Raw genomic sequence first — 12,092 nt, forward strand, 5'->3', positions numbered from 1 at the left:
CGAGTAGTTGCGGTCGCGAGCGCACTGTCGGCGACATAGCTGACGGGGGCCGTAATATGGACGGTTGGACTGGCTTGTCACGGGTGGTGCGGCGCTAGGCAGCCTATACCGATTACAAAAACGTGCGACGTGACCGGCGTAGCCGCAGGCGAAGCATATTGGCCGGCTGTCGGGAGTACCCCACCGGCTCGCTGGGGCAGCTTCCATCCATGTCACAGGATGCGTTGTACGAGGCGGCTGCTGACATGACTGCACGGCGGGCGGCAGTCAGCAGTCGGGGTCTAGGCACTGTTGCGACTAGGGGGTCCGAAGATGTAGAATTCCCTTTGCTCGTGGAGGTGTAAGGGAACATGAGGCTGGGCCCAATATTCAGGACGTTTGACAAACACGTCTATATTTACATGTTTACAAGAAAGTTCGAAGTAGTACAAAAAAGTTCGTGATGAAGTTGAAGCAGCCGATGACTCCCGCCGTCCGTTGCTCCTTTTATGTCCTGCGTGGTCATTATTCAGTCACTTCCCCCAATCCGGCGTCAGGAGGCCTATGACATCAGGTCCCACCAATCCGGAGGTCTGTTGCCGTTTCCCTCCGAAGGGAGCTTCGTCGGAAACGCACGCGCATCACTGGGCACAAACAGGGAAAGTGGGAGCGTACGCTGACTCCGATCGTACACTGACTCCGTCCCCGGCGTAGATATGCCAATTCGGGCAGCTGACAGGTGATGGACCGTATCATTGCACTGACCGCGCCTCCGGCGTGAACGTGCCAATTTGTGCGGCTGTCACGTAAAGGACCATATCCTTGCTAATTGCCCAAACCTCTCCTGACCGAGAAACTCTCGTGTTGGCCATAAATCATCCGTTTTGAGAACCATTTTGCCAGGTCGTCGGCCCGTTCCCCCTAATCGCGCGAGCCGTGACCGGAGGGTGTCGCGAGGTGAACGGCCGATCACAACAGTACGAAGTCGGCCAACCCGAGAGGCATACTTGAAGTGAGTGGCTTGGTCTTCGCGACAACTTCAGCGTAGCTGAGTGGTGCAGGTGCCGGGACCTGTTGGGGCGGCACAACGAGGTCAGCGTAGCTTAGTGATGCAGCCGCAAGAAGATGTTGGCGCTGGTCTGGAAAGACATCGGCGATTTCCTGTTCGATCGAGCGACGAGGCGGAGGCATAAAATTAAATGCAGGCTGTTGGAGATGTGGCGGCTGAGCGAAGGATATCAAGTAGAGCGAGAGCTGGCGTGCAACTTCCTCCCGAACGAACGCTTTCATTGAGATGGTAGCCAAACACCAATGAGGTCGTCGCGTGAGGAAGGGCGACATGTCAACGAGCGCTGCCTGCGTAGCTCCTCGTAGCTTTGGCATAGAGTGATGATGTCTGTCACGGACCGAGGATTCTTGGCCAGTAGCATGTTGACAGCATCGCCCTCTATCCCTTTTAAAACATTTCTGATTCTGATGTATGCAGCCTAAACAGCTTCGCTGGTAATCCGTCCCCATATGAATACTGCTGTCTCCCGAATTATTCGTTCTTGTTGTGTCCGTAAAAAATATATGAGGTTTTATGTGCCAAAACCACCATCTGATTATGAGGCACGCCGTATTGGAGGACTCCCGATTAATTTGGACCAACTGGTGGTGGCCTGCAAACGAACGGTATTCCGTACAGGACCTCTGAAGACGCCGTTTTTCCCGGATGGCCTGCAGCAATCAGGAAGAGGGCGCAATGACTGCTGATTGCCTTCATTCGAGACACAGGTCTCTTCGACACCTGGTGACACACACTGTGACACTCATAGGACGCTCAGGCGGAACAATTGCCGGCTATGTATGCCAGGCTAATCCAGCCAGCTGCCACACCACCACCACCACCACCTGGGTTTCTTTAACGTACACCTAAATCTAAGTACAGGGGTGATTTTTCATTTCGCCCCCATCGAAATGCGGCCGCCGTGGCCGGGATTCGATCCTGCGACTACTTAATTGTGTCTGGGTTTGCACGACTGCTTTTTCGTACCATAGATTGTTTCGTCTCTCTCCATTGCAGAATACGCAACTGCGCCATTTTTTTTTCATGAAGTAAGCCACCAATACAACCTTGTAGTGAACTCCACTGTTATAACTGCATGGAAGTTGTATGTGAAACCTTCAGCGCGCGCTCACTATTTTGCATTTCACAAATAGAGATCTGCCAGCGGAAAACGAGTAAGAAAATGAGCAGCGGAAGACGACAAGATTAAGTCGGAAGTGCACGCCCTGAACTTCCGGCTGAGTCTGGGCCGCTTGCTTCGCGACTCGTTTTACAAGCAGGAACAATGCACCGCGAAGCGAGCTGATCCGAATCCACAATGGAAAGCGGGAACCTGCTCCGCATCGACAAGTGAAAAATAAATTCCCCGCCACGACGGAAGAAAGCGTGCACCAGCGGAATTCACAATTACACAAGCGGTTTGCGTGCGGGCACCGGTGTGCTTCAAATGGTTTCACGGAAAAACGAGCGCGTGGCTACAGCGACCGACTGAGCTGCATGCGCTCGCCTTACGTACAGACACCCCAAACGCTGCGAGTACTTATTTCTGGATGGGGTTTTCCTTCATAACATTACATGCGTACATTCTGCTGCCACTGCTGATTGATGAAAAGATAATATCACAATGATCACCTATAGGGGGACATGGACACATTGACGAATCGGTTTCATGTATAAACGACGTTATCTAAACGTGTGGGACGGGATCATCAAACTGGTCGGTGGATCGCCTACTCCAGCTCTTTTTCCATATCCGGCCCCAAATGCGAACAGTGAAGCTGGTGGTGGAGTGTTCACTCAATATCGAGTTTGTGAGTATCCTTGTTGCTCGTGCTGAGCAAGATCCTCAGTTGGTCACGAGGCATGAGGAAGATTTGCGCGCAACAAAGAAAGTACATACATTTGTTTTGCTGCCCCATACTTCTACATACCCATAGAATGTAATCGCGATATCGACAATTCTGTGTTCCCCACCTCGTAAGAAGCAAACGTATCGTCTATTTTAGTCGACGGCTAATCGAAGAGACTCCTGCACATTGGAGATACGTGGTCCTTGATAAGTTCCGCAATATCAGTAACTTGTAGTGGCGAGGACTCCACTAGTTCGAGCAGCAAAACGTCGACTGGTGATTGCGCCTCGTCATCGAGTCGAAGCACTGCAAAACTGCTTAGCACGTCAGCGTTGCTGTTGTTTAGCTTTTGTTGATACACCAAAGTGTAGTCTTAGGCGGCCAGCAGCAGCAGCATCCAGCGTGGCCTTCTGGGTGATACGAATTCTAGTATACAGGGTGTCCCCCGTAACTTTAGCCAAACTTTACCTTTGTTTTGTCTAGCTACGTGACATTTGCATATTTTTAAAATTTGGCTAAAGTTACGTGAGACACCCTGCCTACTTCTGTCCGTTAAACAATCCCAGCAGTGGCTGGTGACCAGTGGTAATAATGACGGAACGCCCTTCCAACTCCTACGGGAATTTTCATTAAACAATACACGGTTGTCAAGTCCTCCTTGTCAAGCTGAGCATAGTTCCATTCACGTAGTCCCAGTGTGTTAGATGTGTATACTGTGGAGCATTCCGTGCCGTCCGGTTCCCTGTTCACCAGCAAAGCTCCAATTTCAACAAGTGATGCATCCGACGCTGCGGATCATGCGAGACCAGAACTTTCTGACGCTAACAGATTCTTGAGAGCAATGAATACTTGATCGTGTAGGCTATTCCATGATCACCATCTTTGTCTACCAAGCGATGGAGTGGTTCCGCCGGTTCTGCCTTTCGTCTTAGAAAACAGTTGTAGAAATTAATCAGCCCCAGAAATTACTGCAATTCTTACTTTGACAACGGCGTCTCTGCTTTGAGGATCGCATCCGCCGTGTTGGTGCGAGAGTAAATCCCTGTGGTGTCAATCAGACGTCCCCACAATTCAAGGCTTGTGTAGCAGAATTCGCGTCTTTCTTTGTTCAAACGCAAACATGCGCTCTAAAAACGAGTCAACAGCTTGTTTACCGATATGGAAATATAATCGATATAAGATTTCATTCCAGCGAAGCGTGCCAATAGTTTGCCAACGGTCCGCTGAAACAACCATGGCGCGACAGAAATGTCGCGCTTGGAACAGACCCTTCGTCGTGTTCACAGTGACGACTTCCTCTGATGCGTCTTCCGCAACAAGCTGTTGATATGCTTGATCCAGGTCCAGCATTGTCAAAATTCTGTTCAATCCTAACTTTGAAAGCATATCGCCGGTCGAGGGCGAAAAATAGACGTTAATGTACACGGCATTGTTCACAATGCTGCGATAATCACTGCAAAGGCGCATGGATCCATTTAGTTACCTTACGGCCATAATGAGTATTGCCCAAGTGGAAAACTATATTAGTTGCCGCACTCCTTGTTATATTAGTTTGACTTTGCTGCCACATTGTCGAATGCCGAACGATGCTGCATGCTATGCTCTTCAAAGACAGGTTCTGCGCATTTGTTCAGGTGTGTGAGTGCGCTGGATCGTTAAATTAAATTATGGGGTTTTACGCGCCAAAACCACTTTCTGATTATGAGGCACGCCGTGGTGGGGGACTCAGGAAATTTGGACCACCTGGGGTTCTTTAACGTGCACCTAAATCTGAGTACACGGATGTTTTCGCCCCCATTGAAATGTGGCCGCCATGGCCGGGATTCGATCCCGCGACCTCCATGCTTAGCAGCCCAACACCATAGCCACTAAGCAACCACGGCGGGTGCTCTGGATCATGAATGCAGCCTGAAATATAAACGCGCTCAACAACCTCTCAAATACAACACACGTTTATTGTTTTTTTATTCTACGAATGTGTATCCCTCGAGCCTTGAGCGAGCTTCTAAGTGGTCTGCTTGGATGTCCTTGCACTAGGCCACTAGTCCCTTCCTTCCTTCCTTCCTTCCCTTTTTTTTCACTCGACTTCACAGAAACGACAAGATTTAGTGATACGCCCTGCTTTCTTGCAGTAGTGGTATGCTTACCAACGACTGTAAACGGACAATGTTGGGACAGGAAGACGAGCCGCGCATGCGCTTGTATACCCTCGCTACTATTGCAGGTGTGCTCCATGACACGGCGCTAGACCGTGGTGCCGGTCAACGTTCTCGTGATAGTTAAAAAAAAAATGGGAGAACTGCGCGTTTCTTTGTCGGAGCACACCTGGGGACATGCGCCGGTCCGCTGCCTGCCTCGTCGCCAATCGTGAGGGCTGTGGCTCTGGCCAAGAAAGGCAGCAACGGATAAAAAGTTAACTCCGCGTGAAAATATGTAAAATATAAGGCAATGGCGTACTTGTCACGCCACTTAGCTGCAGAACGAAAAGCAAAGCGGGGTTTCGTGACCGAGTCACTACATTTACCGAAAACTAAACTTCGAACACCCCTTATATCACAACGGATAGGCCAATTCAAAGAGCCAGGGGATAATTTTGTCTGCATAGTTCTGCATATTTACCCTAAAGCAAAAACAAAAATTAATTATGTTGGTCATGGTATTTTACTTGGAACAACTTTTTATACATAAGGGGTGAACAGTTGTTCGCCATTTCCACAAGACTAAACACTTTCTTTTTTCTTACTTTCACTCCTCGCCGAGTTATCTGATACGGATCGAAACGCGATCCCGACGTTCCGCGTGCTCATTTGCCGATGTACAGTCGCGATCAATTTGAAGGTGATCGCTCGAGCGGCGACCAAAACTAGGAGCAGCGCCACGTTACGTCATCACCGTTGGTCGAGAGGGAAACATCAGATAGCTCCCCTCTCTCTTTTTTGGTGTTCCCTGGAAAGCTGTCACTCCCGTCACCGTTCATGGCATAACCTGCGAATTCATTTCGATTGCGTTATGAGCTTTTGCACAGAGGCGTCATTGTTAGCCAAGATATGCATGAGGAAGCGACGCACACAGATCATTGCCATGAAAGGGAAACAAACACAAAAATGTGGCGAGTTGGTCTTGGGGGTGATGGTTGCAGCCTGGAAGAGCATAATAGGGGAAGAAGGCAGCGCAATTTTTATCTTCGCAGTTCCGAAATCGGCCGCTATGCTGCCTGGAAGGCCCGCCAGTCGATGCTCACGCGATCACCTTCAAATTGATCGCGACTGTACTGTGCCTCCTTCGACATCTGCCTCACAGTATACGGCGAGCCGTTTCGACTTCACACTGCGCGTACCGAACGTTCATGCCACGCTGGACGACATCCAAACAGCGCTGCTCGTCTTCGCCTCAGCAGCTCGAGCGAGCGCCGGTGACGCAAGTGCCACACTTTCGTGAGCCAGCCAAAAAGAGGCCGGCGTGCCATGCAGTGCGCCGATTCCCCATGCAGACGCGACGCTTCCGCGCGCTCCGAACATTGCGCAAGACTTCCACAAACAAATCCCGTCGTTTTCGGATGAAATTAGATTGCTGCGAACCGGGGCAGGGGCGCCATAACAGCCGGGTTTAATGCTATTTCTCCCTGAAGCGTCACCTTTCAGCTCCTATATGCGGGGCCCTAATTTCGTAACCACTCTTTTCTTTACGTTTCATTTTATTTTCCTCCGTCGCACTGACTGGCTGATACCGGCGGAAGGCGAAAAGAATCGACCGAGAAACCAATATATAGAAAACCTGACGGCCTCGGGCCCGATTTCGTAAGAATGTGTGCTATCCAATTTTTTTCACTTTCCGTCACTGTCTCGCGCACGCCACCGCTACGGCTTCGCCTATGTGCGCCATAATCGGCCAATCAGCGCGGCGGAGGAAAATATAATGAAATCGAAAGCAGAGAATTGTGACAAAATGCGAACTCACGGATCATATCTCATAAGAATTCTTTTCGCTCTATTTCATTAATGTTTTTCTTCTCAGCATCCGCCTCGCTCCGTGGCGGATCCTGACGACAGCAGCAGCGTGGCTTCATGCGAGTCAATGTCAAAGGAAAACAAGAACGACTGGAAAATGAAAATGATTACAAAACGCAGCCCCTGAGCTGTTTTGTCAGCGTTACGCACGTGTAACTGACGTCAGTAAAAATCCATTTGACGAGTTTTACTAAATATATCTTCCAAAGCAGACGGAATATACAGGGTGCCCCAACTATCGTGCGCCAAGATTTAAAAATTTGCAAATGCCACGCTGCTGGACAGAACCAACGTAATGTTGTTTGCCATCGCTTGGAGATACTCAGATTATTTCTTGCATTCCGCCCAACTGCATAATTAGTCAATTAATTATTCAACTTCTGAAATATAGTAATTAAATTATAAGTGTCATGAGAAAATTGTAAAGCAACACGAAAAAACTCCCGATACAATTTTTTGTTGCTCAATACGTGCTACATAAAAGTGCTTTGCGAACGCAAAAGAAGCCCGCGAACACACGTAAAATTGTCGCACGACTAGCCACTCGAGGCACATTTGCGCGATTCTTTCACGCTCGGAAAAACACTTTTATGTAGCACATATTGAGCAACAAAAAGCTGCATCGGGAGTTCTTCATGTTGCTCTACAATTTTCTCATTGACACTTGTCATCTAATTATATTTGAGAATGATCAATCAATTAAGGCTAATTCTGTAATCAGGCGGAATGCAAGAATTAGCTGAGTATCTCCAAGCCACGGCAAGCAACATTACCTTGATTCTGTCCAGGTACGTGGCATTCGCATATTTTAAAATCTTGTTGCATGATAGGTGGCACACTCTGCATAAGGCACGTTGTGCATTCCTTAAAGAGGAAATTGGATCTAAACAGTTTTAGACAGGCCAAATGACCCAGCTGTCTTCATGATTGCAAGCCCTCTGTGTCCAACATGTGCCAGACACAGTACGGTCCGCTGTTAAAGGCCAACTGCATGGAAATTTCACTTTGGCTAAATTGGTTACAAACGAGTGAGTATAAAGGGTGTTTCAGCGAACACTTTCAAAAAAATTTTAAAAACTGCCTGTGGCAGATAGCACAGTTATAGTCCGTGAGCCGGTCGACTCGAAAAGGTGGACTACCTGCCAAAAAAAAATGAAATGCATAATTAATTAACAAAAAATTCCCAAATTAAGTTTTTAACTAATTGCCTTAAGGCGCATATTACAATTTACAAATTCTAGACGGGGAGTTGGCAAGGCGGATCCACTTGGAACGAATTTTCAGGATGACACCGGTTTCGAGATATTAATTCCCGAACTTTGCGGAGAAGTGGATTGGCATTCCAGTTGCTTTTGTGCTTCAATGCATAAAACGATGTTTTGTTAAGAAAGTAAGAGGAACGGGAGTTCATTTTTTACCGCAAGTTTCACGGCGAATATCTCGTAAATGGTGCCATCCACACAATTTTTTTCAAGTGGGCATGCCTTGCAGTCACGCCGGCTAAATGTTGTAAATTGCATTATGTGCCATAAGGTAAATAATTAAAAACTTATGAATTTTTGTTAATTAGTCGATTACGCATTCCAATTTTTCGTGCAAGTGATGTCCGCCTCTTTGAGTAGACCAGCTCATGGACTAGAACTGTGCCATCTGCCACAGGTAAGTTAAAGAACTCTTCTTAAAGTCTGAAACGCGCTGATACGCTGCTGAAGCAATCTTGGCAAAGCCACAGTAATGGTAATTGTTTAATTTTCTTATTGGTGGCCTCTAAACAGCACCGTGCATCTGGTAGTTGGCGTCTACACCTTGTGTCCCAGCTAACGTTAGCCAAGCTGTTCAACGAAAAAAAAAATAGGTTTGCAGATCTAACGACCGAACACCCTTAATTCATAAAATCCAATTTTGCACCGTGTTTCCTCCATCTTTCTTTTTTCATTGAACATCTTGGCCAATGTTAGTTGGGACACCCTATATATAACGTAAGTCCCGGCACGTTGACTCCGAAATTCTTCAGCGCGCCGCGACCTCGTCTTATCTCGGAAGTCATGCCGAGGTGCCGCGCGGTCTAGGTCATGCGTCACTTCCGGTGATTGGTAATGGAGGTCTTTTTTTTTTTCGTTCCTGTATAAAAAACGTCTATTTTTGCGAGCTTGTCGTGACGCTTCAACTCGTATTTCAAAACGTAACATTTTGCACAGCGGTTTCTCTATTTGCACTATCCGAAATGTGGCTTTTCCCGCGGTCTAAATTTTTTTTCTTTGCAGGTGACTTATATGAGTAAGCCTCAGATCGGGAACTAAACAATTAAATTGTGGCGTTTTACGTGCCAAAACCACGATCTGATTATGAGGCACGCCGTAGTGAGGGACTCCGGAAATTTCGAGCCCCTGGGGTTTTTTAAGGTGCACCCAAATCTAATTACACGGGTGTTTTCGCACTTGGCCCCCATCGAAATGCGGCCGCCATGGCCGGGATTCGATCCGGCGACCTCATGCTCAGCAGCCCAATGCCATAGCCACAAGCAACCACGGCGGGTAGATCGGGAGCTCCTAGCTAAATACATGGAAACTGAGAAATCATTGTTCTCGACCACTACACCGAATTTGATGAAGCTTGTTTCATTTAAAAGTGAAATTTAAAATCTAGTGACTGTATGAAGCGAATTCTTTACTTATATGTAGGCCATCGATATCTTCTCAGAAATTCTTGAAAAGCACAAAATTTTAAATTTAATATATATAAAGGTTATAAAAAGATATCACAATAAAGAGATATCAGAAATATAAAAAAGAGGTATCACAATTATTACTATTCGCCCTTTATCTGGAACCGCTATGCTTAAGCGTAAGTCTATCGAGTTATATCCATGGCTTCAATATACTGGGTAATGAAGTAAAAATCTTAGCTTATGCAGATGATTCAGCGTTCTTCTGCACGGATAAGTCCAGTGTTGAAAAGGTCGTATCAACAATAGAGGATTTTGGCAGCCTATCAGGAGCACGAATGAACTCCACAAAAAGCTTAGGCTTGTGGTTTGGCTCATGGTGCTATATACCAGAACAGTTTGCAGGCGTTAAGTGGACCGGTGTCCCGCCAAAGTATCTTGGCGTGCCGCTAGACGGATATAAATTATGCGCACGCTATTGGAAAGAACGGGCTTCGGCCCTGCAAAGTTACGCCCAGACATTCGTTCCAGACCAATTTTCTATTTTTGGGAAAGCTGAGGCCTGCAATAAGTTCTTGGAAACAAGAATTTACTATGTATTGCAAGTTATTCATTGTGCCAGGCTCTACATCCAACGCTTTCACCGAATCTTTGCACCCTTCGTACGGTCTTCAACTTTTGAGCCAATGAGGCGAGACAGTATTTTCAGGACCGTTAGTGAAGGTGGGCTGGGTTTAGTACATCTTTATGTGCGGCAACTAGTGTCTCGTTTCTTCTTTTTTCGCGATACATCGCATCCTATAATTCGGTCATTCATGCAAGTCACACTTGTTAAAGCGTTACCTGATTTAATTGTTTCTTCCAATTTTTCTTCGCGTTTCTGCTTGTAGGGGTTCATGCAAGAAGTTTACTTGGTGGTTCGTTTCCTGACAGTTCGGTTTTCCACTGAATACTTGTACTCTGTGTCGCGTAAAACGTTATACAAAGATTTATTGTCCATGCTATTTCCGCCTTCATTCTACCGATCACTATACCTTCAATGGCCAGGTCACGATGTACTAAATCGAGTTCGTAAAATGTATATATCCCCTTGCAGCAAAACATTCTTTTATAAACTTCATAGTGAAACCATACTGGTAAAAACATGGCTACAAAAAAAGGGTATCTTTGTCTCTTCTGTTAACTGTCGCATTTGTGACGTGTCAGAGACGATTGAACATTGTTTTATTAGCTGCACCGACGCCATACTATGTTGGGATGTCCTGCAACGGACATTAAAAAAAGACTTTAAGATTAACGCTCATACTGTGCGATACCTGCTGCCGACCTCTGATAACAGTGCACCTTTTTATATGTTTTTTTTTCTCATTGGAATGAACAGTTTGTGGAAAACGCGAATGATGGACCGAAACGCCGAAACGGTTGTACCTACAAAGGCAAATTTCATCCAAATGACACTACACCTAAAGCAGGTTTATGATGGACTCGATACACAGCCGCACTGGTACCTCATTTTCGTGAGGTGCCTATCCTTACCACCCTTCTAAAGTGAAACCAACATTTCTACCGACAGCATGAACTATGACTTCCCTCTGTATGACTTTCATTGTGCTCTCCATTGTCTGACTACGCACAACTGGTGACCGTTGGTTTGTCGCTACTGTAATAAATACCATGAAAGAAAAAAAATGCACCCTGTACCTAATGGTACATCTAAAGCGGACTAAATTGATGTGGATTACTCTGAAATATGATACTAATTTCTGAGCAAGACTTTCGCTAAAGCCTCGTAAACATTGTAACAATTCTACGCAATCTGTAAATTCATGAATAAGATTTCTCCACTTTAGATAATATAACAGATGCAGTTTGCAGAACTGCGATATTTGTTTTTGGTGCAGAGTTATAGATTTGTGAACTTAGTGCTTCAAACTTTTTCAAACATACCAACGTTCGATAACTTCAGTAAAAAAAAATGCAGGCTTTAAATAGATACTCTGCTTCTTAGAGTCACTAGAACATGATTTTATTCCTCAAGTGCAACAAATATAATTCAAATTCATCTATCGCTTGTTCATAAAAGCGGTTCAGCGCTTTACATGCGTTTGAATAGGAAGATCGCTGTTGGCCTCATGCTAAAACTTTTTTTTTTTAGAAACACTCGTTTATTATCTGGATACCAATTGCAGCTGAATTATAAGGTGAATACGTGCAGACTATTCTTTAATGCGTACACGCCAGCCTAATTGCGTCCTACCGGCTATTCTTTTCCCTCGAATAAAATAGAAGTGTTTCACTTGCATTAGCTTCATGACCAGCTAGGTGTTCGCTATAGAGAGGGCAGTGCTGTAGTGAGTAAATATGGCTAATAAAGTATAGTAAAGATGGCAGGTAAAGAGGGAATAAAATTAACAAAATAAACTGAACACCTCAAACGCATACGGGGCAACTTTCTGTAGCATAATTTTGGAAATGGCGTATGTCGCGTTAAAAAAAAATAACAGGCACCAATGGTTTGCTTAAATTTTCTCTCCGTAAACATT

General features: G+C 46.0%; 1 protein-coding gene across 4 annotated transcripts in view; it reads right to left on the minus strand.

The window, feature by feature from the left end:
* LOC135897826 (uncharacterized) overlaps nt 1–12,092 on the minus strand; it is a 237,810-nt gene that overhangs the window by 117,935 nt on the left and 107,783 nt on the right. The gene's annotated exons all lie outside the window — the stretch shown is intronic.

Source organism: Dermacentor albipictus, chromosome 1 (assembly GCF_038994185.2).
Source record: "Dermacentor albipictus isolate Rhodes 1998 colony chromosome 1, USDA_Dalb.pri_finalv2, whole genome shotgun sequence".
Classification (NCBI taxonomy): Eukaryota; Metazoa; Arthropoda; class Arachnida; order Ixodida; family Ixodidae; genus Dermacentor; species Dermacentor albipictus.